We start from the raw sequence: 26,682 nt of genomic DNA, 5'->3' as shown, positions 1-26,682 counted from the left end.
GTGATGTCTCACATTTATTGATTTGTGAATATTGTACCAGCCTTGCATCCCCAGAATAAACCTGCGTGAGTCTTTTAACACACAAAAAATATCAAGGTGCTTAGAAGCAAAAAAAAAAGGCACAACAAAATGTTCATGATAAACCATATGTAAGCTTTACTCACTACACAGTTTTTTTCACTAAGTTATCACAATCACTATAACTCAAGCTACTGAAAAATGACAAAATAAATTCTGAAATTCTTTCTTCCTATTTCTGTTGGCTAAAAATGCAGCCTTTGAGTTGTTTATAAGTGAATACAAGAGACAAAAATAAACCTATATAATTCAGAATGTACTGAGGACAACACAAATGCCTTCTATGTGATAAGCTCCCAGCATTATTTATTCAAAGAAAACTTGCCTCACTGCAAAAATATGTAAAACTTAAAAATAAAACAATTAACAACACAACACACCACCTCCTACAATACCAGATTGCTTTCCTTTCCTTCACAGTATGGGTGTCATAACCTGACCAGAACAAAACAAAACACTGTTTGAACTGCTGAGACTCAGAAAGTTCGCTTAACTGGCCAGAGCATTTTGCTCTTCCTAACTACATCTGCCAAGGAGGGAGACAAGTGGCTCAAGCCTGCTGAGTGAACCTGGAAGAACCAGGTCCAGATAGTGGAGGTGTGTGGGAAAGTCATGTCGTGAGCCAGAAACCCTGCCCCTTACTGGTCCCAGGAGAAACTCCATCAGCCACTCATGCCAGATGCCATACTATGGCAGGGGAAGGCCCTCAGAAGTTACATGGGGTCTCTGTTCCAGAAGCTCATAACCCACTAGGGAAAGAGCAACATGTGAGAAAACCATTGTTCTTTCTGGCTACAGGGGTTGCACCAGATGTCTGTAGGGGTCACTAAGGGCCCAAAGGCAGAGTCAGGCCTGGAAGCTGGGGTGGGCAGTGTCAGCCTCCTCTCAGGAATCAGTTCCTGAGGCTTCGTCCAGTCAGGCGGAAAACTACAAAGACCACTTTCATGGGTACTTCAAGCAACACATCTGTTGGCAAAACACAAATGTTGTTACACAAATACCAAGCCACAGATTGGAAAGGCACCTGACAGCCTTTAAATTCATTTCTCCTGTTTTTCAAAGCTTCATTGGGAAATCATGCTATTAAACTGTACACTCATAAAGGATGTATGTTTAAAATGTGGGGCAAACTGTGTCGGTGCTATTTAGACTCTCATCAAATTATTCCATGTTTTTTGATAAACGCAAATCCCCCAAAAGTAACTCTAACCCCACATATCTGCCCCTTATGTGTACCTTCTGACTCCAGACTGCAGGTTTGATTAACCCACAAACAATATTGTTCCTTTTGGCCACACAGAAGCTAATGGGTCAATAGCAGAGCAGGATGCAGTCTACTCTGCCCCTCTTAGCATAAGATAAAATCTTAGGACAAGGTCCCACTTCAGAATTCACTCATCCATCCATCCATTCATCCACCATGCCAATTTTAGGTGCTGGAGATACAGCAGACAAGAGGTGAAAAAAATCTCTTCCTTCATGGGGCTTAGATTCTCGTGGAAGGGAGAGAAGGAAAGGGAGGGAGGAAGGGAACACAAATAAAACCAATGAATAAAACAGCATATAGCAGATGATAAGTGCTAGGCCAGGCAGGGGGAAGTGGTGGGGTAGAAGCAGGCATCAATCTTCAGGGAGGGCCACACTTGAGCAGACTTGAAGGAGACCCAAAAGGGCCCTGCCTGGGGCAAGAATGTCCCCAACAGAGGGAAGGATCCTGAGGCCAAGACCTTGAGGCAAGGGTGTACCTGGAGGTTCCAGGGAAAAGCAAGAAGGCCAGGGAGACCTCAGTGGGTGACAGGAGAGTAGCAGGAGAGGTGACTACAATGAGCCTTGTAGACCACTCTAAGGACTTTGGCTTTGACTCTGAGCAACAGGGGAGCCAACTGGAGGGTCCTGAAGAGAAGAGAATCACGTTCTAGCCCAAATATTGCAGGACTGAACAGAGACACAGGGAGCAAGGGCAGAGGCACGCTGGGTGCTTGGACCAGGATGCGACCAATGGAGATGGGGGACACCTTTTAGGGAGAATGAACAAGGTTTCTGGATAAATGGATGTGGTGTGACCGAAAAGCATTCTGGGTAACCAGCAGCAGGTTTCTGGCCTAAGGAGTAGGAAGATGGAGTTGCTGTTTAATGGGAAGTGGAAGACCAGGGAAGGAGAAGGTGTGGGGGTTTGGGAGCTCAGGTTTGACATCTCTGCTCAGTTGGAGGAGCCCATTAGAAGCTGAGCAGAGATGTTAAGTCAGCACTGGGAGCACAGGTGGACCTGGTCAGCATGGAGACAAATTTGGTAGCCAGTGGTTTGCAGATGGAATAGAGAGACATGGGGCTGGATAAGATCACCTTGGATGTTAGGGTGGAGAAGTCTGAACCCGAGGCCCTCCAACACCATGTGGGGCACTGAGGAAGATCCAGACTCCATTCTAGGTACCTCTGTGAATACAGTGAACAATCCTGCCCTATAGAGTTCTGCCCCAGCAGGGACGACACAGTTAAGATAAACATGATTAGTCACCTATTTTGTTAGAAAGGGACCAAAACTGTGGTTTGGGGGAAAAATAGGGCATTCTAGGTAGGCCCCACTGAGAAGATGCACACTGGTGCAAAGGGACAGACTCATATGGATACTGGGATCACTGATACTGATAGGTTGGGGAAGAGAAAAAGTGACAACTGGCCTCCAGGTTTAACAACACAAAGGTCATCATTCGTATCAGCAAAGGACTGAGTAGAGAGGGCTCAAGAGAGCATATGGAGAGATGTAGTGGAGTCTTGCTGGAAGAGGGAGGCAGAGAAGCTGGAAGGGTGGTGGGGCCAAGAGAAGCTTCTGTCAAGGTGGGAGAGATAACAGCAGGCTTTTAGGGGGATAGGAAGGACCCAACTTTGAGGGAGAAATCTCTAATGCAAGAGAGGGCTGGAGAGATGGCTCAGAACAGGAGCAGGAGTAAGGGCCCAGAAGAGCGCTGGGGAGAAGGAACGGGGCAGATGCTAGTAAGGAGATACAGGGCCTGCAGATGTTCTCTTCAGATTGCTTCCCTGCCTCTTTGGGAACTAAGAAATGAGATTATCAGCTGCAAGATGGTGTGACAGCTGATGAGGAGGGTGGTAGAAGCAAGGAGAGATTGGGAAATTGCAGTATGATGGCTGGGCAGTGTGAAGTTCTCCTGAAGTGGATGTGAACTTGAAATGAGAACAGTCAGGGGGCCACATTCAGCTGTATAGCAGAACAGATATGGGGCAGATGGATGACTGAATTTCAGCAGGGGTGGGGCTTCGCTGGTTGAATATGACAAAGCAAGAAAGTGGTGAGGCTTGGAGGTGGTATGCCAGGAAGCATTAGGACAGCCTGGGAAAGAGATGAGGGTACGAGGGGAGCAAGGACCAGAGAGAAGATAGAACCATCAATGGTGTTTGAGTGCCACTGAAGGCAAAGGATTATGGAGTTGGGTATAGAGGCTGTGAGCTGAACACATAGGAGAACTCTTATTTTGCAGATGATAACAATGACTAGGGCTAAATTTTCTGGCACCAGCACCAGCCACTGTGAAAGTTGTTTGACTTTGAGAAAGAATGAATAAGATGTGGCTATTCTTTGGGGGAAAAAAACCACAACCACATATTTTTATTGATCTCAGAGAGGAAGGGGCGAGGGAGGGAGAGAGAAAGAAACATCAATGAGAGAGAGAGAGAAACATCAATGATGAGAGAGAATCACCGATCGGCTGCCTCCTGCACACCCCACACCAGTAATTGAGCCCACAACCTGGGCATGTGCCCTGATCGGGAACCGAACCGTGACCTTCTGGTTCATAGATTGAGGCTCAACCAATGAGCCACATCGGCCAGGCAAGATGTGGCTATTCTTCAGAACATGTGCATCTTTTTTTTTTTAAAATATATTTTATTGATTTTTTACAGAGAGAGGAAGGGAGATAGAAAGAAGTTAGAAATATCGATGAGAGAGAAACATCGATCAGCTGCCTCCTGCACATCTCCTACTGGGGATGTGCCCGCAACCCAGGTACATGCCCTTGACCGGAACTGAACCTGGGAGCCTTCAGTCCGCAGGCTAACGCTCTATCCACTGAGCCAAACCAGCTAGGGCCATGTGCATCTTTAAAAAGTTGTCCTGAATACACAGTTGTAAGTACTTTAACTTATAAAAAATATTTCATTTCCATGTTGAGTCACAGAACAAGGTACAGAAGTACAGAATGGATTTAAGGAAATACTTAATGTTTTTCTTCCTTTATTTTGTTTATATTTTATTTTGATTTTCTTAAAATATATTTTTATTGAGTTCAGGGAGGAAGGGAGAAGGAGAGAGAGATAGAAACATCAATGATGAGAGAGAATCACTGATCAGCTGCCTCCTGCACGCCCCCTACTGGGGACCGAGCCCACAATGTGGGCATGTGCCCTTGATCAGAATCGAACCTGGGACCCTTCAGTCCATAGGCTGACGCTCTATCCACTGAGCCAAACAGCTAGCGCTATATTTTATTTATTTTTTTAAATTAAATTGAATTTATTGGGATGACAAAACCATACAGATTTCAAGTGTACAACTCAACAAAACATCATCTGCACACTGCATCCTTCGCCCCAAGCAAAGTCTCTTTCCGTCCCCATTTATCCCCTTTGCCCACACCCCCTTTCCCTCTGGCTATCACCACACTGTTGTCTGTGTTTTATATATATGTTTTCTTGCTAAATCCCTTCACCTTCTTTCATCCAGCCTCAACCCCCTGCCCCCCACCCCGACAGCTGCCAGTCTATTCCATGCATCCATGCCTTTATTTCTATTTTGTTCATTAGATTCCACATATAAGTGAGATGATATGATACTTGTTTTTCTCCGACTGGCTTATTTCACTTAGCAAAATAATCTCAGGTCCATCTAGGCTGTCTGTCACAAAAGGTAAGATTTCCTTCTTCCTTTTTTTTTTTAACAGCCAAGTAAGGGAACACTTCATTTTAACTACACAAATTTTCCAGTGAATAATGAGAGTTGTCCTATTATCGCTGCCAGATTGTGACAACCAGACGAGTTATGTGGGTCCTAAGTAGAAGACTACTTAGGACAAGATGAGCATCTCATTAAGTCTACTGTGAACTCCTTTAGCTGAACTACTGTGGTCATGCCACACAGAATAGGACTGAATTGCCACTGCCCATCAACTTATAGCTCGGATTCCACTGAAAACAACCATTCGGTGGGGATCCTGGCCTTCCCTGGGCCCTTTTATCCTAGAGTTGGACGGGCTTCTATAGTGGATTCAATGGTAGCCCCAACAAGGTACGTATATGTCTTAACCATCAGATCTATGAATGCAACTTTATTTGAAAAAGGGGTCTTTGCAGATGCAATTAAGTGAAGAATTACAAAATGAGACCATTTAAACTTAGGGTGAGAAGACACACAAGAGAAGGCCAACTGAAGATGTAAGCAGAGATTGGGGTGATGTAACCACAAGCCAGGAATGTCTAGGATTGCCAGGCAGCTGCCAGCTGCGAAAGTGGCAAGGAAGGATTCTTTGCTAGAGCCTCAGGAGTGAGTGGGCCCTGTGACACCTGGATTTTGGACATCTGGCATCCAGCACTGTGCAAGAATATGCTGCTGTCCCTTTTGCAGCTGTCACATAAACTCACCAGCTTCTACTTGAGCTCTGATTCTCACTAGACTCCTGAGCTTTAACAAAGGATCCATGTGCCTTCTATCCTCTTGCTTTTACCAAAGAGGAAGTGCCTACCCCAAGCCCGCCCTCAGGTGGTCACTCTTCATGCACGGACTCTACTCTGCAACTTCCTAGGGCCCCGTGTCTCCTCTTCCTTTTTTCCTCCTTGTGCAAACACGCTCACATAGCCACCCATCTGAAAAAGACCCTCTGCAACCCCACATCACCTTTGACCCCACCCCCATTTTTCTGGTCCTCATTACAGAAAAACTTTTCAAAAAGAGTTGTCTATAACCAGTCTCCATTTCTTCACCTCCCACTTACCCATTTATGACCTAACTCTTCAAACCTCAAAGAAACAAAGTACACAGATGTATAAAGAGGAAGAAATATTCCACAGAGATGACAGGAGGGGACTTGTGAACAGATGAGATGTATTTCACAAATTTCTAGATGCTGGACGTAAGAGGAACATGTTGACTAACAGAATAGAGCAGAATGTACTACACAGGAGCTACAAAGGAGATGAGAACACCAAAGAGGTTCTTAGATCAGAGCAGACTAGGGGCAAGCAGTGCCCCTCAAACTCTCATGTCATAATAGTCACCTGGTGAGCGTTGCTGACCATCATATTCTGACCCAGTAGGTTTGGGATGGGCACTTCCAGCAAGCTCCCAGGTGAAGCTGATGGTACTGGGGCTAGTCAATGGAGCACACTCTGAGTGGTAAGGTGCCACTTCCTCCCACAGGCAAGAAACCAAAGGGTCTTTTCTCAATCAATGGCTGGAACTTTCCCTTCCTCCCAAGACTCCTGGTGTGGCTGGGAGCAAGCAGCCCAGGTGAAGAACACCTCTTTCTGGTCTCTGAGGGCTGACCCCTGTCTTATTCCCCGCAAAGCCAAGTCTGATGGTCAACCTGCTCTGTCCTGTTCCTCACATAACTCCTACTCCAAACCTCCGCTCTGGGGAGGGACCCTGCAGAAAATGGGCAACTCCATCAGAGCAGGAGCAGTGTGCCAGATAACCAGGCCTCTTGTCTCCAACCCAAACGGCTCTTCAAAATCAGGGGAAGAGACCCAGCAACATGGAAGAAAAACTCTGTCCACAGAGTAGAAATTCTAGAAGATAATACAGCCATAAAACCAGAACAAAAATGTCCAGAACAAGAAAGAAACAGACAGATGATAAAAGAATTCAGAGATTAAAAACGGGTTAGTTACAAATACAAAGAAACAGTGTGGCGCTGTTTACAATAGGAAAAGACTGAAAGGGACGGAAATGTCCATCCTCAGGGAGCTGCTTGACTAAAGCATGGTTGATCTATACAATAGAGTCTATGCAGCAGGAATAAAAGAAAAATGAAGAAGGGAAAGTTCTACACTGCCATAATAAGGAGTGTATCTATGCTGATATGGAGTGACCTTCAGGACAGACGAAGTGAGAATAAACTGAAAACAAGATGTAAGCCTGACCACGTGGCTCAATGGTTGAGCATCGACCTATGAACCAGGAAGTCAAGGTTTGATTCCTCGTCAGGGCACATGCCCAGGTTGCGGGCTCAATCCCCGGTGGGGAAGCGGGGGGGGGGGGGGGGGGTGCAGGAGGCAGCCAATCAATGATTCTCTCTCATCATTGATATTTCTACCTCTCTCACCCTTCCTTGTTGAAATCAATAATATATTAAAACAATCAACAACAACAACACAAGATGCAAAACAGTATATCCAGCATGCTAACTTTGTGTGTAAGAAAGGAGAAATAGAATTACTGGCTTATCTTTGCAAGAGGAAACCATAGAAGGATGAGCAAGAAACCAATAAAAATAGTCACCTATAAAGGAGTGAGGGAAATAGGATCAAGGGGATAGAGATGGAAATGTGACTTCTGAGTATACCTTTCTATTTTGGCTTGGTGTTGTGTGGTTTTTTTTTTAATTCAAGCCTATTATACTAGACATCAAATTACATTTCAATAAATATAATCAGGACAAGTATAACAAAAGATAATTACAAAAACCATACACGTTTACATGTACATAAAATGTGTGTATAGGGTATTAATATAAATAAACACTACTACAATCGTAACTTTTTGTTACTCCACTAATATAAAGAATCACTACTATAATCATAACTTTCTGTTATTCCACAAACTAAACAAAGATCAATTAGTAGCAATTCCCTGTATTACATTAGGCATGATTTCTGAACCATTAAATACTTTATGTAGCCCCAAAATAGGGATAAAAAGCAAACCACAAAATAACAAATAAATCTAACTATATATCAAATCAATAACATAACCACACAGAAAAGGATTATTCCAAGTGACTTTCCCCCAACATATTGTAAAGAAAAATTCAAACATACAGAATAATTGAAGAAACTGTATAAGAACACCCACATACTCATCACCTAGATTCTACTGTTGTTGACATCATTCATCCATCCATTAATTCTTCTTATTCTTTTTTTTTAAAGTATATTTTATTGATTTTTTTACAGAGAGGAAGGGAGAAGGAGAGGGATAGAGAGTTAGGAATATCGATGAGAGAGAAACATCCATTCAGCTGCTTCCTGCACACTCCCTACTGGGGATGCGCCAGCAACCAAGGTACATGCCCTTGACCGGAATCGAACCTGGGACCCTTCAGTCCGCAGGCCGATGCTCTATCCACTGAGCCAAACCGGTCAGGGCAATTCGTCTTATTCTTGATGCATTTCAAAGTTCATACACCAGTACACTTACACTACTGCATGCATATCATTAATTAGAGTTGAAAATTCATGTCCTTTTTTCAGGTAAAATTTACATCCACTAAAATGACAAATCTTAAGTGTATAATTTGATGAGTTCTGTCAACTGCATGCACCTGTATAAGCTAAACCCTGATATCAAGATAGATGTCACCATAGCCACATTAAGTTCCCTGGTACCACTTCCTAGTCAGCCCCACTTCACATCCCCAACAACATTTGGTGATTTGATGTTGTCAGTTTTGGCCATTGTGGTGGGTGTGTACTATTATTTCATTGTGCTTTAATTTGTATTTCTTTGATGACTAATGTTGAATACTTCCTCATGAGTATATTGGTCATAATTCAGAGGCCATAATTTGTGAAGTATCTATTAAAATCTTTTCACCTTTTAAAAATAGGTTGTCTTTTTACTATTGAGTTGTAGGAGTTCTTTATATATTCTGATACAAGTCCTTTGTCAGATATGACTTGTCTCAACTATTTTCTCAGTGACTTTTCATTTTCTTTTTTATATGTTTTTATTGATGTTTAGAGAGAGAGGAAGGGAGAGAGAGAAAAAAACATCGTTCAGTTGCCTTCCGCATGTACCCCTACCGGGGATTGAGCCAGCAATCTGGGCATGTGCCCTGACCGGGAATCAAACTGGCAATCTTCCCATGCACGGAACGGCACCCAAACAACTGAGCCACACCAAGGCTTAAATTCATTTTTATGTATGTTATGAAATAGTGTTGTGTATTAAATTGTGTCTTCCTCAAAAAAGATACGTCCTAATCCCAGTACCTATAAATGTGACCTTATTGGGAAATGAGGTCCTTGCAGATGCAATTAACTAAGATGAGTTTATCCTGGAGTAGGGCAGGCCCATATTCCAATACGACTGGTATCCTTAAAAGAAGACAGCTATGTGAAAACAGACACACACAGAGAATGCCACATGATGAGGAAGGCAGATACTAGAATGATGAAGCCGCAAGTCAAGAAACACCAAGATTGTTAGCAAACCACCAGAAACTAGGAAGAGGCAAGAAAGGATTCACCTTGACCGGAATCGAACCCAGGACCCTTCAGTCTGTGGGCCGATGCTCTACCCACTGAGCCAAACTGGTTAGGGCCAACAGCAAATATTTTGCTACCATTTGAGGTGCTCATTATACCAACTCCTTACTCTAGAATTTGGTAATTAATTTAGTAATTAAAGGCAAAGATTTAGCATTTATACTGCCTTTTTAGAAGGAAAAATAGTTCCTCCTTACCTAATGAAGGAAAGTTCTTTACTGAATGCCAATATTAGAAGTAGAAGAGATGACAGAATTAGAAAACCCATCATTTTGTAACACCAATGTAATAACAGCTGCAGGCAAGGATCATCAATGAATGCTAAAATCATTAAGTGAATGGCTGTTGGGCAACAGGATCTTCATACGGTGCCAAAGCATCACACCACAGATTACTTATCAATTACAATAGGAAAACTGTATATGTGCAATGGAGAGATTTGGCAGTAACCTCCTTCTTCAAGCAAGTGGTAAAATGTTGCATCAAGAACCACAGGAGAACCAATCAGTCTGATGCTAATACAAAATATTCTTACCCCAAATGTTTACCTAAACAAACCTGCAGATATAACCTCTCATTTACAATTAATGTAAGGAATAATCAGGAAAAGAAACACATCTAAAATGTGGGCCTTCTGTAAGACAACTGAGCTGGTACTTCATAAAGTCAATGTCACAGGTGGACTGGAGGTAGGGAGGCTGTTCTTGTTAGAAGAGACAAAAGAAGCATATGCAAATGGAAGGTATAAATCTTAATTGGTTACTGCCTGTCTGCACACCCCCCCCAAAAAAAAACCCCACAAAAACACACCACAGCTATAAAAGACACTTGGGGTAAATTACAATTTGGAATGGCTGTCTGATAACATTAGAGAATTACTGTTAATTTTCTGAGATCTGCTTGAGACATTATGCTTATATTGGAAAATGTCCTGATTTTCAGATGTTTGCTGAAGTACTCAGGGATGAAATGCCATGCTGTCTGCGAATTCCTTTCAAATGGTCAGCAAAAGGATATAAAAATACACATAGCAATGCAAACCAAGCAAATATGTCAAAATGTCAACAATTGATTCTATGCAGTGGACACACAGGCTTCGCAATAAGTTAGAAAAAAAAAGATTGGGCTGAAATAAAGAATTTAACAGAAAAGGTAGAAAATAAAGTCTAGGAGATATTAGAAAATCCAGAGCAAAAATTAATAAATGCAAAATATGAGGGAAGATCAAGACAGAGGACCAATGTAAGAAGTCCAAAATTAAGCGAACAGGAGTCTCCATAAGAAAGAAAATAAAAGAATGGAAGCTAACATATTTTTAAAAAGACTTGACAATAGACAAAAGTATTCTCCAGGGAAGAAGAGAGTAAAGAAAACCACCTACAAAAGAACCACAACTAGTTTGTTTCATTAGTGACTCTGCATGCTAGAAGACAATGGTAGCAATGTCTTCAAAGTTAGGAGGGAAAATAACTTTTTTAAAATTTTCTAATATTGACTTTATTTATTTAAAAAATCTTTATGGTTGAAAGTATTATATATGTCCCCCTTTTCCCCCCATTGACCCCTTTTAGCCTATCTCCCCCCCACCCCCAGGCCTTCACCACCCCACTGTCTGTGTCCAAGGGTTATGCATATACAAGTTCTTTGGTTGATTTCTTCCCTCCTGCCCACCCATTCCGGTCTTCCTTCTGAGATTCGACAGCCTGTTTGTTCCATGCTTCGATGTCTCTGGATCTATTTTGTTCATTAGATTCCACATATGAATGAGAGCATGTGATACTTGTCTTTCTCTGACTGGCTTATTTCGCTTAGCATAATACTTTCCAGGTCCAGAATGGAAAATAACTTTTACCCTTGGAATCCTATTCTTAGCTAATCAAGTAGAAGAGCAAAAGAAAGGCATTTTAGACATGCAGTTACTCAGAAGACATGTCTGTTATAATGCTTTTGGGCGCAAGTAAGAGAAAAGCAAATTCAAAATAGCTTACAAAATTCAAGTGTATTCTTTCACATAACTGGAAGCCCAGAGCTGGGGCAGGCCCCAGGTCCCTCCTGTCTCTCTACTCCATCATCCTTGGTGAGGAAGTGCTGTCCCCAGGCTTGGTCCCTCAGTCTGAGGTTACAGAGTTGCCAGCAGCACCTTCCTTGTTTACATACAGTGAGGGAAATAAGTCTCCTCTGAACATGCCACTGAAGCCCCTCCCTTCAGTCTGAGTGGACCAACTGAGATCTCAGGTCCAGCCTTAATCAATAACAGTTCCTTGCCAAGGGAATGCAATGTGTGGAATGACTTCAGGATCCTTGCTGGAGTTGGGAATAATGTAGAAAGGTGAGTAATATCAGGGTTTTATAGAAACTGGATATGGGTAAGCAACAGTGTCCATTTCAGTTTACTACCCATGCACCCTCTCTTAGCAAGTTATTTAAAGATGTATTCCAGAAAACAAGAAGTAAACCAAGTAAAAGATATGGATTTTGCAAAACAGTAGTTCAAACCCCAGAGCTCAGAGAAGGGAAGATCCAGGTGGCAGTGTGTACAACCTTACAAAGCAAGTACTTGTCCAGATTGCAGGCCAATAGAGAGCTCTGAGAGGAAGGCCTTTAATGGTGAGCAATGCAGAACCGCAGGCAAGAGATAGCATGGCTGAGAGGATTTTTACGAGATCAGGAAATAGTAGTAAACGAAAGTGAAAAACAATCAGAAGCAGTGGGAAAAACAAAGAACTGTACAAGAAAGCCAAGGTCCAAATATAAAGCAAGAATTTTAAGCAGGTGGTAGAGTCTAAGAAAGGGAGATTGTGATTCTATCTAGACCTATAAAGAAATGTAATCTTCACATTCATTACTAAGCCTTATGGTGAACAGTAGTTACATATGTGTAATAATGTCAATGATGTTGACTTGCTTTCAATTTTAGAATTAACCTATGACCACTGGATGTGGTTGCAGGGCAGGGCATAAGCTTAACAATTCTAAGAATGGAACTGATCAAGTATAGCTTTTAGGAGGTAGAAGTGGGGGGACATGTAGAAGGAAAATCGGGTAATTAATATCCTCATCTTACACAGAGGGAAGTGCCATATGGACTAAAATAGATGGAACAGGAACTACTGTTTAAAGTTAAAGAGAAAATGTGATTATGAATCTCAACATGGGAGGTGATGTAAGCTAAGCCATCCTCTTTCATTAATCCTCACCAGAGGATATTTTTCCCCCCATCGATTTTTAGAGAAAGTGGAAGGGAGGAAGAGAGACAGAGAAAGAGAGAAACATCGATGTGAGAGAGACACATCTATTGGCTGCCTCTCAAATTCACTCCGACTGGGGTTGGGGATTTAGCCTGCAGCCAAGGAATGTGCCCTTGACCAGAATCGGATCCGCAACCCTTCAGTCTGCGGGCTGACGCTTTAACCACTGAACCAAACTGGTCAGGGCGGTCATCCTCTTTCACTTCAGGGAGCTAATATAATCCCCCAAAGTTGGCAAGTGAAGAAAAATGTATAAGCATATAATTTAGTTTTAAAGGTAACCATCAAAGAAACTAAAAGTAGAAAACGGTTAAAAGCTGTCATCTCTGGGTCATGGAACAGGAATGGGAAGGGGTAGACTGTTATTTTCACCATAACCTCTTTTGAGAGAGGTTATGTTGTTATTGAGTGGCTGTAATATTTTGATAGAAACTCAAAATCCAAACCTAACCCTCAATAGTTTCCTACTACTCTGACATTAACATAAAAAATCCTGCACCAAGCCTGTCAACCTTTCTGCCTGCATCTGTCACCGCCCCCCCCCCCACCCCCCTAAAATCCTGCTCTGCTCCAGCCACACAGGACATAAGAGCCTCTGATGGCCAAGCTCCTGCCAGGCTTGAGGGGAGAGGGTGCTTCACACATGCATTTCTCCTTTGGAAAAAAGCCCTCATCCACTCTGCACCCTGCCCAACACTTCTGTCCCCCCTTGATTTCCAGCTTTGGCATTGCCTCCTTATCCCTCCCAAGGCTGGGCTGTTCCTCCATTACACATGATCACAGTGAGCACCGTGTATTTTTCCTTCGGAGTACTTAACCCACTGTAATGACATAATTACTTGTGAAATATTTAAAGTCTGTCTCTCCTGCCAAACTTAGGCTCCATGAGGAAAGGTACCACTAATCTCAGTGCCTGGGGTACCATACACACCTGACTCTGTCATGGAACGAATGGCTGATGACAGCCTGATAAACTGCAGATCCTTTGGCATGGAGCGGCAAGGAACTCAGTACTCAAACTGAGCTGTATTGGCCAGATGAAAAAGTTACTAAATGTGGAACAATCCCATCATTTAGAATTGAGTTTCATTTTAACAAATAATCTTATGAAATGTGTGTAGGTGAGGAAACTGTTCAATATATCACCCAAAGTCCTGCTGCATCCGAGAGGTGACCTGTGGCTTGGATGGAGGTCTTAGAAGTAGAGATGGTTCTGGAGTACCTTTTGAACGTAAAGCCCCACAGGACTTGCTAGTGAATTAGAGGAAGGTGAAGGAAAGAGCAGAATCAAGGACAACTACTAGAACTTTTTATTGGTAACTGGGTGGATATTGATGTTGTTTACTGAGACAGAAAAGACAGGAGGTGAAGTAGATTTAAATGGGGGGGGGGAAGCAAGAGTTCTGTTTGGGACTTGTTAAGTCTGAGATGTCTAGGAGCAACTCAAGTGGAAATACTGAAGAGGCCATCCAATGTGGGGCTTAAGAGGGAGGTTAGAGATGCAGGCACAGAGTGAAATCATCAGCACACAACTGTACCTGTCATTCAGAGCAATGAAAACACAGACACAATGGAAATGCCTCTAATTAAGTCAAGGCATAACTATCAATGAAATGTCAAGTGGTCATTAAAAATGATGGTGTAAAGAAAGACATTATCCAGATGTTATCTATCTGTAGATAGCAGATTTATGAGCAATTCTTAATGTTCCTTTTCCTACATTTTCTAAAAAAATTTTTTCATCAGGTATTACTTTTGTAATTAGAAAATACAACTAAATTATTTTCCTTTTAGGGAAAAGTGATGATACAAGCCTATTTTTACTGACATGGACAGATACAACATATCATCGAGGAAAGAAGGCAAGTTACAACTGCACATACTATATGATCCCATTTATCTAAAACAATATGCATACTAAGAATTCTTAAGCAGTTTTAGTTGCATTACATTTTACATAGTATCTGTAAAAAAACAAACATGTTCATAAAAATGTTTGATACAATAATTGGAACTAAGCTTTAAATGTCATCTTATCTCCCTTTATTACACCTGTGCTTTAGGGATTTCCTTGGTCTCTTTATCCCCCACATACTGACTACTCAGTGCTGGCTGTTCTTCTATTTGTAGTTGCATGGTATAATGTACACAAAAGGTGTTTTATTTTTAAAAATGTATTTTTTATTGATTTTAGAGAGGAAGGGACAGGGATAGAGATAGAAACATCAACCGGCTGCCTCCTGCATGCCCCCACTGTGGATCGAGCCCGCAACGTGGGCATGTGCCCTGACCGGGAATCAAACTGTGACATCCCGGTTAATAGGTTAACACTCAACCACTGAGCTACACCAGCCGGCCACAATAGGCATTCTTAATCTTTTTTCTGCCATGATCCTGTTGGCCCTCTGGAATCCCCTCCTGAAGAATCTATTATTTTTTTAAAATATATTTTTATTGATTTCAGAGAGGAAAGGAGAGGGAGAGAGAAACATCCATGATGAGAGAGAACCATTGATTGGCTGCCTCCTGCACACCCACTACTGGGGATCAAGCCCGCAACCTGGGTATGCGCCCTTGACTGGAACTGAATCCGGGATCCTTCAGTCTGCAGGCCGGTGCTCTATCCACTGAGCCAAACTGGCTAGGGCAAGAATGTTTTGAAATGCATAAAATAAAATGCAGAAAAATTTGTTAATAACATACTTTGAGAATTGGAGCTAGAGTAATATGGGCTTCTTTAGTAAACCATTAAATATCCAGATCTAGAGGTGGATCAAACAACTACCCAAAGTTTGAAGGAGTGATGAGCACAAATGATATTTCAAAACATCTGCAACCATAATACGATAGCATCTTTGATCTCTATTGGTGACAAAGTCACAGGTACTCCTAACACTACCATAGTCTGTTGCCTACAGTCACCACTGAAGGAAATCTGAATTTTCAATGAGAGGTTGGTGAAAATAAAGATGGAATGTTTTTCCCATTCAAGGTCACAGAACCCCTGAATTCTCAGAGCCCTCGGTCTAGAAAGATACACACCAAATAGTAACAGCAGTTTTCTCTGCATGGAATTTCCAGAGTAATGTCCATATGCATTTTTTTTTTACAATGTTTTACTTGTGTAATTAAAAAAATAAATACCATATTCTGCTTGCTTGCTTTGTCTTAACCCGGAAGAGTGACTAAGAAATTTTATACAGTTGCTTACAAGCTACATTAATGTTTTTTTAACAGGGTGATACCACTGAAAAAAGACTTTCAACCTTCCCTAACCACTTAGGTATTGAGGACTTTAATCATTCTCATGTTCTTACAAATCTAGAAAAAAATTCACTAGAATTATTTAGAGTTAAAAGGAACAAAAAGACAAACTGTCACAACTGCAGACGTATGTCTATTTTTTTTGCCAAGTGCAATTCCCAAAACAGCTGAAAATATTAGAGCAAATTAGTACTTAATATGGACTAATACCTTCTGTTGTTTACAAAAAACACGAAAACTAGAAACACACGAAAATTTATATTTAAAAAACAAGTTAGTAAATACGCATAAATTTAAAATACAACCTGTCAAAGTAATGTCAAAACTTGACCTGGCTGGTGTGACTCAGTTGGTTGAGCATTGTCCCATGCACCGACAGGTTGCCGGTTCAATTCCCGGTCAGGGCACGTGGCCAGGTTGTGGGCTCAATCCCTGGTCAGGGTGCATGCAGAAGGCAACCAATTGATGTTTCTCTCTCACATTGATGTTTCTTTCTCTCCCTTCATCTCTCTCTAAAAGTCAATAAAAATGTATTTAAAAACAAAACAAAAACTTAACTACCACTAGAAGTCTCAGAAAAACCAAAATGCTTTAAATATTTTCACAAATAACTCACACATACAAAATCAGTTCATGCTCAAGTTCATATTTTAGCAGTAATGTGCAGTGTTGCAAAGGAGATTAAAACAAAGAGAAATGTGCATATCTTAGAAGCCGGCTTTGCCTTCTTTCAAATCTAAAAATAAAACCTTTAAACTGTCCTATTAATAAGTCTAGAAAATGGATGCCTTTTTTGAGGAAAGCTTTAACAAACACAGAAATAAAAATATCTTCTCGGTTAATAGGACCAAAGGACGTAAACATAAACCAGATGTCAATCCTCATTTCTCTACAATTCCATTCAGGGCTCTGGTGGGGCTTCTGCTATAAAGATGTTTCTACAGCACAAGGAGACACACTAAATGAATGTGTGCATAGAGCAACATGGACCAGGCTCAAAAGCTAAGTATTAGTGAAAAGAATAACTTGCAAAATGTTACATCTATAATACCACCCTGTAAATTTGCAAAAACACTTTCGAATGTTATATATTGGTTATGTGTAACAGCATAAAGCTTTCACGGAGCGTGGAGACTATCCCCATCATCTTTGGGGAACAGGCTACCTTGGGGAGGCAGGGCAGCAAGTGTAACCACAGGCTGGGATTTTGCAGTTGTCATCACATTTGAGTTTCATAAAAGGAGGCTGATGTAAATTGGACAAACTGTTAATATTTCTAAAGTCCGAGTGAAAAGTACCCGAGTAGCTACCACTTTGAAGTCCTGCAGGATAGCAGGATAGCAGGACTTCAAAGGCAGGCACACGAACGGGCAAAGAGGAAGGCTCCGATCACATCTCCTTAGTCCCTGCTCACAGGGATTACAGTGGGCCATCCACAATGGCTTGTCAGGGTGGACCTGGTCCCTGACAAGCCAGGGGCAAGCTTGTTTACACACTGCTTCCTTCACAATGAAAGTCTTGGGTAAAAAAAAAATTCAAAAAACAACAACAGAAGAACTAAGCGTGAGTTTGGTACCATAGTTGACTCACACATCATACAAGCTCTTGCCCTCTCAGTATTGAAGATCAGAAAATAAAGTGTGTCGAAGAAGGGAAAGCCTTCTTTTCAAGAGTCTTCCAGGGTCTCCGGGGGGAGAAGTGGAGAGATGGAAAGTTCCATGAAGGGAACCCTCAGGGCCTGATGGGTGGGTAGGATGTCAGTTCAGGGCAGATGGCCTCCAGAGCACTGAGGGGTGGAAAGGGGACATGATGGATGGCCAGAGGGCCTCACATTACCTTCTGAGGCTTGGGAACATCTTCAAGTATGATGCAGCTTGGAAGGAAAGCTGAGACTATTCAGCACAGTTGTAAGGCTGTCTGATTTCCTACCAGCACACTGCAAACAGAACCACTCCCAACCCACAGCTTGACTTGCTCTGCCTGTCTCATTCACCTCCACACTCCAAACTCCTCAGACCCAGCCAAAAAGTTCTCTCTGGCCCAAGCCTCCATATATACTGGTCTCTCCTCCACCCCGAACTAAGCTAATGTCTTCGGGGTCACTTTTCAAAGAAGTAACTTCCCTCACCCCACTCCCATGTCTAGATGGGACCCCTCTTAAATTTATATGCTTCCTCAGTGGCCAGTACTTCTCCATTGTAGCATTTAGCCCCTTGTAGAGCAGTGGCCCGTTTGTCTGTCTGGATCTTCCCCAGTGGTTCTCAACCTTCTGGCCCTTTAAATACAGTTCCTTATGTTGTGACCCAACCATAAAATTATTTTCGTTGCTACTTCATAACTGTAATGTTACTACTGTTATGAATCGTAATGTAAATATCTGATATGCAGGATGGTCTTAGGCGACCCCTGTGAAAGGGTCGTTTGACCGCCAAAGGGGTCGCGACCCACAGGTTGAGAACCGCTTCTTTAGACCATTAAGATTACTAAGGGTTGTCCTGACCATGTGGCTCAGTGGTTGAGCGTTGACCTATGAACCAGGAGGTCACAGTTCGATTGCTGATCAGGGAACATGTTTGGGTTGTGGGCTCAATCCCCAGTGTGGGGCATGCAGGAGGCAGCCAATCAATGATTCTCTCTCATCATTGATGTTTCTCTCTCTCCTCTCTGAAATCAATAAAAATATGTTTATTTTTTAAAAAGATTACTAAGGGTTAGAGGCAGTCCGTAGCATTTAGGACAGTAACTGACATCTCATATATGCTCAATTAGTATAGGGAAAATGAATAAAGTATTGCAATATAAAGAGTACAATAGTGAAAGAGAAATGAAGCAACAGCAATCTGGTCCAGCAGCCACGAAGACTTTTCAACCTTGAGTCCCAAGGAGCCACTGCAACTTAGAACAGTACCAAAATTAAAATGTTCCATTTTCTTCAAGATTCACAAATGAGAACTGGCTGAAGTTCCTCTTGCCAACTAAAGGGTCCTGCCTCACAGGTTCTGCTCACATCTGATGAAATGGAAGCTTCTGACTTTACTTTCTAGTGCTGTTATAAACTGTCTTCCTAGACCAGCGGTTCTCAACCTGTGGGTCACGACCCCTTTGGGGGTCGAATGACCCTTTCACAGGGGTCACCTAAGACCATTGGAAAACACATATATAATTACATATGTTTTTGTGATTAATCACTATGCTTTAATTACGTTCAATTTGTAACAATGAAATTGGGGATCACCACAACTTGAGGAACTATATTAAAGGGCCGCGGCATTAGGGAGGTTGAGAACCACTGTCCTAGACTAATTAACAACTCTCTAATCTCTACAAATGGCCTTGCAGTCATAAATTTGCATGTATATTTACTCATATGTAGTCTTCTCTTTAAAACTAAGCAATTAAAAGGCTACCCTTGATTTAGCAATATCTATCAAAGTTTAAAGTGCATATACCTTTGATCCACCAAGTCCCATCTCTAGGAATTTCTCCTATACATATACTTGCTATAAGCAATATGGTATATGTACAAGACTATTCACTACAGCATCAACGAAGTTAAAAACACTGGAAACAAAAATATCCACCAATAGAAAACTAGTTAAATTACAGTGCATCTATATAATGGACTACTAAACCAACCCTTTTAAAAAGAATGATACAAGCCCTGGCCAGTGTGCTCAGTGGTTGGAGCATCAGACCACACACTGAAGGGTCACAGGTTGCAGGTTCTCATTCTGCAGTGCTCATTCTGGAAGATTCAAGAAAATAGTGGATCTTCACAAAAGCAGGTTTTAGATAATCTAGGAGGAAATTTAGAGGCCGAGTACAAGAGGCAACCAATCAATATCTCTCTCTCACATCAATGTTTCTTTCTCTTCTGGTTTCTCTCTCTCTCTCTCTCTCTCTCTCTCTCTCTCTCTCTCTCTCTTCCCCTCCCTCCCTTCCATTCTCTCTAAAAATCAATGGAAAAAACATCCTTGGGTGAGGATTTAAAAAAAAAAAAAAAGAAGAGAATGATATGTGTGTATAGGAACTGATACCAAACAATCTCCAAGATACTTTAACAAAAAAAAGCAATCGCAAATGTGCACAGTATTTATAGTGTAAATATACACACCCAAAATATATACATAAACACATACCTGTCTATATATATAAAAGGCTAATATGCAAAGTGTTCCCGCAGGAGTTTGACCAGGAGTTCTATTGCTCACTATGACATGTGCTGACCACCAGGGGGCAGTGCGGAACGAAGGAAGGCCCCGGCTGGCAGTCGGAAGGCCCCAGTCGGCCCTGACTGCTGGTCAGGCCTAGGGACCCTACCCGTGCATGAATTTCGTGCACCAGGCCTCTAGTATAATATATATAATAATATGAGGTATCCAATTTCATAGAGACAGAAAGTATAAGGGTGATTGCCAGGAGCAGGGGGAGGAGGGAGGAATGGGGACTAATGGTTTAATGGGGACAGTTTCACTTTTGCAAGATGAAAAGGGTTCTGGAGATGCATATTGGTGATGGCTGCACAATGAGAATGTACTTAAGGTCACCAAATTGTACACTTAAAATATATAAAATGGTAAATTTGATATTATGTATTATACCACAATTTAAAAATCACACACACACACACACACACAAATAGAACTGGTAATGATGGCTGCCTCCAGGGATAGAAATGGATATCCGGGAACAGGATGGCAAGATCTTTTTTTTGTTTTTGTTTTAATGGTGTTGGTGTTTATCTCTTTTTAAAAAAAATATTTTTTTATTGATTTCAGAGAGGAAGGAAGAGGGAGAAACAGATGGAAACATCAATGATGAGAGAGAATCATTGATAGGCTGCCTCCTGCATGCCCCCTACTGGGGATCAAGCCCGCGACCCAGGCATGTGCCCTTGACCGGAATCGAACCTGGGACCTTTCAGTCCATAGACCGACACTCTAGCCACTAAGCCAAACCAGCTAGGGCAGCAAGATCTTTTATCATATAACCTTTAATACCACCCTTTTCATTCTGTACTATATACTCAAACTATTCAAAAATCATTTTTAAAAAACCCAGCCTTATATAAGAAGCCTTTTCCTTCATCATTTATATACCCTTTTTATTTATTTATTAAAATATATTTCATTGATTTTTTACAGAGAGTAAGGAAGAGGGATAGAGAGTTAGAAACATCGATGAGCGAGAAACATCAATCAGCTGCCTCCTGCACACCCCCTACTGGGGATGTGCCCACAGCCAAGGTACATGCCCTTGACTGGAATTGAACCTGGGACCCTTCGGTCCGCAGCCCGATGCTCTATCCACTGAGCCAAACCGGTTAGGACTATACCCTTTTTAAATAAAAAATATTTTCAATACAAATCAGGATTTCACTTCGGTTTTGTGGGTATTTATTAGATTTAAATAATGGAAGTTGTAAAAAATTACACTTGTTCTCCTAAGATTATATTCACCAAAAGGCTGTCTTTATATTTATCAGCCTCTACAGGAAAGCTTCAAAATCATCATAGAAGAAAATTACCATTTTTATCAGTACGTAACTTTTATTCTATCATAACAATCAAGCTCGCTGAATATAGAACTGTTTCAACAGCAAAAAGCCCTCATCATAATTCAAGACAAAAATCAGCCTGCAATTACATGAGTTATAAAACAAACTATGCTTTATGTTGCAGTCTACCCTAAAGCTAAAACTTCTATGTCAGAATCATACACACACACACACAAGCACAGCCTCTGAATTTCCTCCTAGATGATCTAAAACCTACTTTTGTGAAGATCCACTATTTTCTTGAATCTTCCAGAATGAGCGCTGCAGCCAGTCAAGAAGGCAGCACTTGCAGGATCCAGTACCACCCCTGGCTCAAAGCAGGGGCTCAAATATTTGTTGGGTGAATGAATAAATGACTATCCGCTGACAGGCTTGCCACCAAGCCTCACAAAGAAAAAATTCAGAAAGAAAAAAGTAAGAGATACTTTGTTCACTTGAAGTCAGCACATGATAAAGGTGAAGACTATATTACTGGTTCACCAAATAACTATGACATAACTGGCTAAGTGGGCTCTATACCTCATCCTATCCTAAAGTTAAATACAAATTGTTATTTTTAAAAACCATACAAAAAACATAGGACAACTTACCTATAAGATCCTTTTGTACAGATCAAATATGCATGTGTGAATACAGCATATCAAGCTTTTTTAAAAATCAAGAAAATGTTTTTATTGATGCTAGAGAAAGAGGAAGGGAAATGGGGGGGGGGGGAGAGGTATCAGGGGACCAAACCTGCAACCCAGACATGTCCCCTGACTGAGAATCAAACCGGCAACCTTTTGGTGCATGGGACGATACACAATCAACAGAGTTACATTGGCCAGGGCTCAAGTTTTTTATGAAGAAAGATAATATAGATGAATATTGATGTGTTCAACAATACGAAAGGATTTCTAAGTATAAAGTAAAAGGAGAAATCATAACAGAAATCTTATATATCAAAAAGACAAGCAGAATCAAAAGATATATGATAAAGTAGGAAAAAATATCTGCATGATGGAAGAGAATTAATATCCTTAATACATTGAGAGTTTCTACAAATTGACTTAAAAATATCTCAATGGAAGAATGAGTGCAGAACACGAACAGGCAATTCACAAAGACCAAATACAAATGACCAATGATTACTGAGGTTCAGCCTCAGTTAATAACCCAAAGAGCAAAAATTTAAATGATGGCTAGCCAATCCTGGGAAGGTATGGGGAAGTGGCACTTTCTCAGACTGTCATGGGAACTGGAATAGCCATTTAGGAAGATAATGTGGTGGTACCGACCAGCAAGGTCAAGTCTAAGCAGTTGTTCTTCAAAAAGACTGACAGCCCTGACCAGTTTGGCTCAGTGGATAGAGCGTCAGCCTGCGGACTCAAGGGTCCCAGGTTTGATTCCGGTCAAGGGCATGTACCTTGGTTGCGGGCACATCCCAAGGAGGGGGTGTGCAGGAGGCAGCTGATCTATGTTTCTCTCTTATCGATGTTTCTAACTCTCTCTTCCTCTCTGTAAAAAATCAATAAAATATATTAAAAAAAAGAGACTGACATATGAGTAAGTTGAATCCAGTAGTATCTTTAATAGGGAACCATTGGGAAAACCAACAGGGGGACAATGCATGACAGAAAGTTAGTATCAGACTATAGTGCTATTTAACAAAAATGAGGCAGAGAGATAAATATATACAATACTAAATATCTATAATACTAACCTCATTTTGTTAAAACACAAAAGGTGCATATTTGTATAGCCTGAGAAGAAGATTCAGAAGGATCTACGTTAAGCTATTAACATGGTTACTCTGGGTAGCAGGCACAAAGAGTAACAGAAAGCTTTCATTTTTTACTTGATATACTTTAAAATGTATGTATGCATAAAAGTATGTATTCTTTTTATAGCTTCTTTAAAAAGAAAATTAGTAAGATACAAGCACTCATCTACTAAAGACAGGTTCTGTCCTTTTGAGTATTCCCTTCAAAGTTCCTTGATGCTCACTCAAATCGCTGTCTTTCCCATTCATAATAAGAGATATTTTTTAAAAGATCTCTTCCTTTCTATACTTTTTAGAAGAAATTGTAGAGTCATCACTGAATGTTTTATAAAATCCAGAAGAAACCCATTTACCGCCCATATTACATTTAGTCCACACAATTTCCGAGACAATGCACAAAGCGCCAGCCACACAACTCCCACCAGCATAAATACATGGAGTACAAAGAATGTCCTGTCAGCAGGGCCCAAGGCATACCCCACAGCAAAGGGGAATGACAATTTGAGTCATAGGATCAGGAGTCAAAACCAAATTTGGGACTTGGCAGCAGTGTGATGCTCTTCCCTTCCCTTCCACACCTTCTATTCTCCTCTGCCCAAACACTGCCCCTCACATAGTCTCTAAACAGGCTAAGATGTCCACACAGCTTTAGACTGAGATGTCAGAAACCACTAGAGACACAACAAAGTGCTACTTGGGAGTCTCAGCTGGAATCACAGTGGTAGCATATGTGTAAACTCACATTTTTTTCTTAAGAAAAGAAATGGAAAAAATCAATTAGAATGTTTTGCCTTACCACCTGGAATGTTTAAAATACAGGTGTCAAAACATCAAACGTGGAGTGGCCACGGATTTTTAAAAAGCTTGAGATACTGAGCCTGACAATTGAGAAATTAAGGAACCACTCATTTTTACAAAACTTAAGTCCACACAAGGGCACCAAAGTAGCCAAAAGTGTGGCTGACAGAGCACCCGAGTGTCAGACCTCCAACAGCTTGGATCCCCAGCTTTTCAAAAAGCATTCATTCTGCTCTAGAGTCTCAAGAGCCAGACATGTGTCTGAGTGTTCTCTTTAGTTCCCATGGAAGGAGTGTGGCAAGTACATGCCATGAGCCATAGGCTCCACTGTTCTGTGACAGCTTTCAGGAGGCTATCCTTCCAGGGGACCATACACCAGTTCCTGTATCTGAAAATACATTACCACTGCTCACTAATGTTGACCAGAAGTCATTTACCCAAAACCAAAGCAAACAAAGCACCATGCTGAAGACCACTGGGCAACAGCAGCAGCGGCAGGTGAAAAGCTCAGTCAAAGCGCTCTCAGCTCAGCTGACCTGCCTCAAGGTGAACTGAAGTTGCAGATCACCAGTTCCGGCTCTAATCTGACGCCCGCCCCCAGATCACGCTGTGGCTACCAAGTAACCCTACCCAAACTGACCTTTCAGGGCTCAGGGAAGTGACTTTTTTTTATTATATGGCACAGTTTGGCACAGTTATGTCTTTTGTCTTTGGGGTACTTTTATACTGTCCAAGAGTAGTATATCTTATTTTTTTCCTTGTTTTTATTATTTTTTTAAAAACAGATGGCCAAACCAGGACATATACTAAAAAAAAAAAAAGGAAGGTTACTTACCTGAGCCCTAACATTCCAGCTACCATGGAATCCTGTTGGAGCTGGTCTACAGAAGCAAGATGTATTCTGGGGAGTCACATGTCACATCAAAGCAGGAACTGGTGAGTCTGTATTTTTATGGAGCCTAAAACAAAGAAAATCGTAAGTTGAAAGCCCCCATTGTGCTGCACGACCTTTTTCCCAGGGCTATTTGTGACATTTTGAAGATAAACATATAGACAAAGTACTATGCTATTTCCCAGCTTACCTAGCTAGAAACAAAGGATAAACTGCAAATTACTGGCACATAAAACACGGTGCTAAAATAAAGGAAAGATTCATGCGTTAGAATCGACACTATCACAGGTCCTGTCACTTCTGAAGGACACTTTTGACACTATAAAGCATATCATTAGTGATGATCTCTGGTAAGTATTTCTTATACCATGTCATACAGAAACACTCAGGGATAGAATGCATGTTCAAGAGAACACGCAACATTAATATCTCATCCTCAAAAGAACACGTGAAATCCAGAGGCAAAGTCTCCCTTCGTTTTCAAGCAGCTGAAGCTGCAACAAGTTGCTGTAACATCATGTAAATGGGGCTGTCACCCTAAGAGAAAAAAGCAGCATCAATGGAAACCAAGTGCCCTGGGGGATCCAAAGCCAACCTCCAAAATACACAAGTCTGACTCAGAGCAATCACTTTTTAAAAGCCTCTCGGATCAGTAAATTGCAATGTTCAACAAGCTGAGTTATTAGTTTGACAGTTTCTCTTTTGCTCTTGAACACATGTTCAAAAAAGGACTTTTGTCATCACATTTTTATCATTAAGATAACCATCATTTCCTTGTTAAAACCTAAACTGGCCCATATTAGCTAATCTTGGATATCTCGCTGGCCCAAAAGTAGCACTTTCATCTTTACGCTAAAAAAAGCCTAGTGTGTACAGCTTAGAGAGACTATTCACACAATTACCTGTGTAATCAAACGCAGAGGAAGGGCAACACAAACCAAGTCTTTTACTTACGGCTGGTCTGTAACTACCAGGATGGTTCCTAAAATTATCTATTGAGGTGCAGTGAGGCCTTACAATTCTCTTAAACAGTCGAGTCATAGAATGCTTTGAAATCCCCAAAGTCGAAGTAACAGTATTACTCAGTTAGCTATATAATAAAAATCAAACTGGTATCCTGGCTGGGAGGCCCTGGAAAAGCCACAATTTCTCACAGCCACAATTGTTTTTCTACTTATACACGGAGGGAGCTGGACTAGGTTCCTTCCAGCTTTGAAAGTTTAAGATCTTTAATTAACCGAAGATTTCATGGGGGAAATAAAGAGCCAGCAGATGAGAGCAGTTAGGTGAAAACCCAATAAAGCAGTGATTTGCAGGTCCATATATATAACACCCCCAGCTCTTAGGCAAGGAAGACAAGTGACCGCTTCCTCAGGCTTGCTCCCGAGAGTCCAGACTTCTGCAGTAACAGCAAAACAGCTACAGTGAGAACACATCCATATGCCAGCAGACCCAACACAAGTGTGCCTTGAAAAAGCTATAAAGGCCAAGGCTTTATTCTCTAACAGAATAGTCACTTCGCCCTTTGAGTGGGGATGCCCTGCCCACCCCCAAATTCCCATTTCCGGTCAGGTCCCCTACACACCAT

The 26,682-nt window shown here is 41.5% G+C and overlaps 1 protein-coding gene and 1 long non-coding RNA gene across 3 annotated transcripts in view; both read right to left on the bottom strand.

Annotated features, from left to right (window-relative positions):
- The window catches only part of MECP2 (methyl-CpG binding protein 2), a 63,955-nt gene that overhangs the window by 33,908 nt on the left and 3,365 nt on the right, over nucleotides 1-26,682 (bottom strand). The window lies entirely within an intron of this gene.
- Nucleotides 89-26,682, bottom strand: LOC118653692. 2 transcript variants are annotated; one of them, XR_004966866.1, is made up of 3 exons: nucleotides 25,285-26,682; nucleotides 25,038-25,161; nucleotides 89-1,044 (listed from the first exon to the last, which is right to left on the bottom strand). It is a non-coding gene; the product is annotated as an uncharacterized LOC118653692 (long non-coding RNA). The 2 variants fall into 2 exon arrangements; XR_004966865.1 differs by lacking the exon at nucleotides 89-1,044 and adding an exon at nucleotides 21,352-22,026.

Source organism: Myotis myotis, unplaced genomic scaffold (assembly GCF_014108235.1).
Source record: "Myotis myotis isolate mMyoMyo1 unplaced genomic scaffold, mMyoMyo1.p scaffold_m19_p_4, whole genome shotgun sequence".
NCBI lineage: Eukaryota > Metazoa > Chordata > Mammalia > Chiroptera > Vespertilionidae > Myotis > Myotis myotis.
Note: the sequence above shows the minus strand (reverse complement) of the source record. Positions and strands in the feature narration are given on the sequence as shown.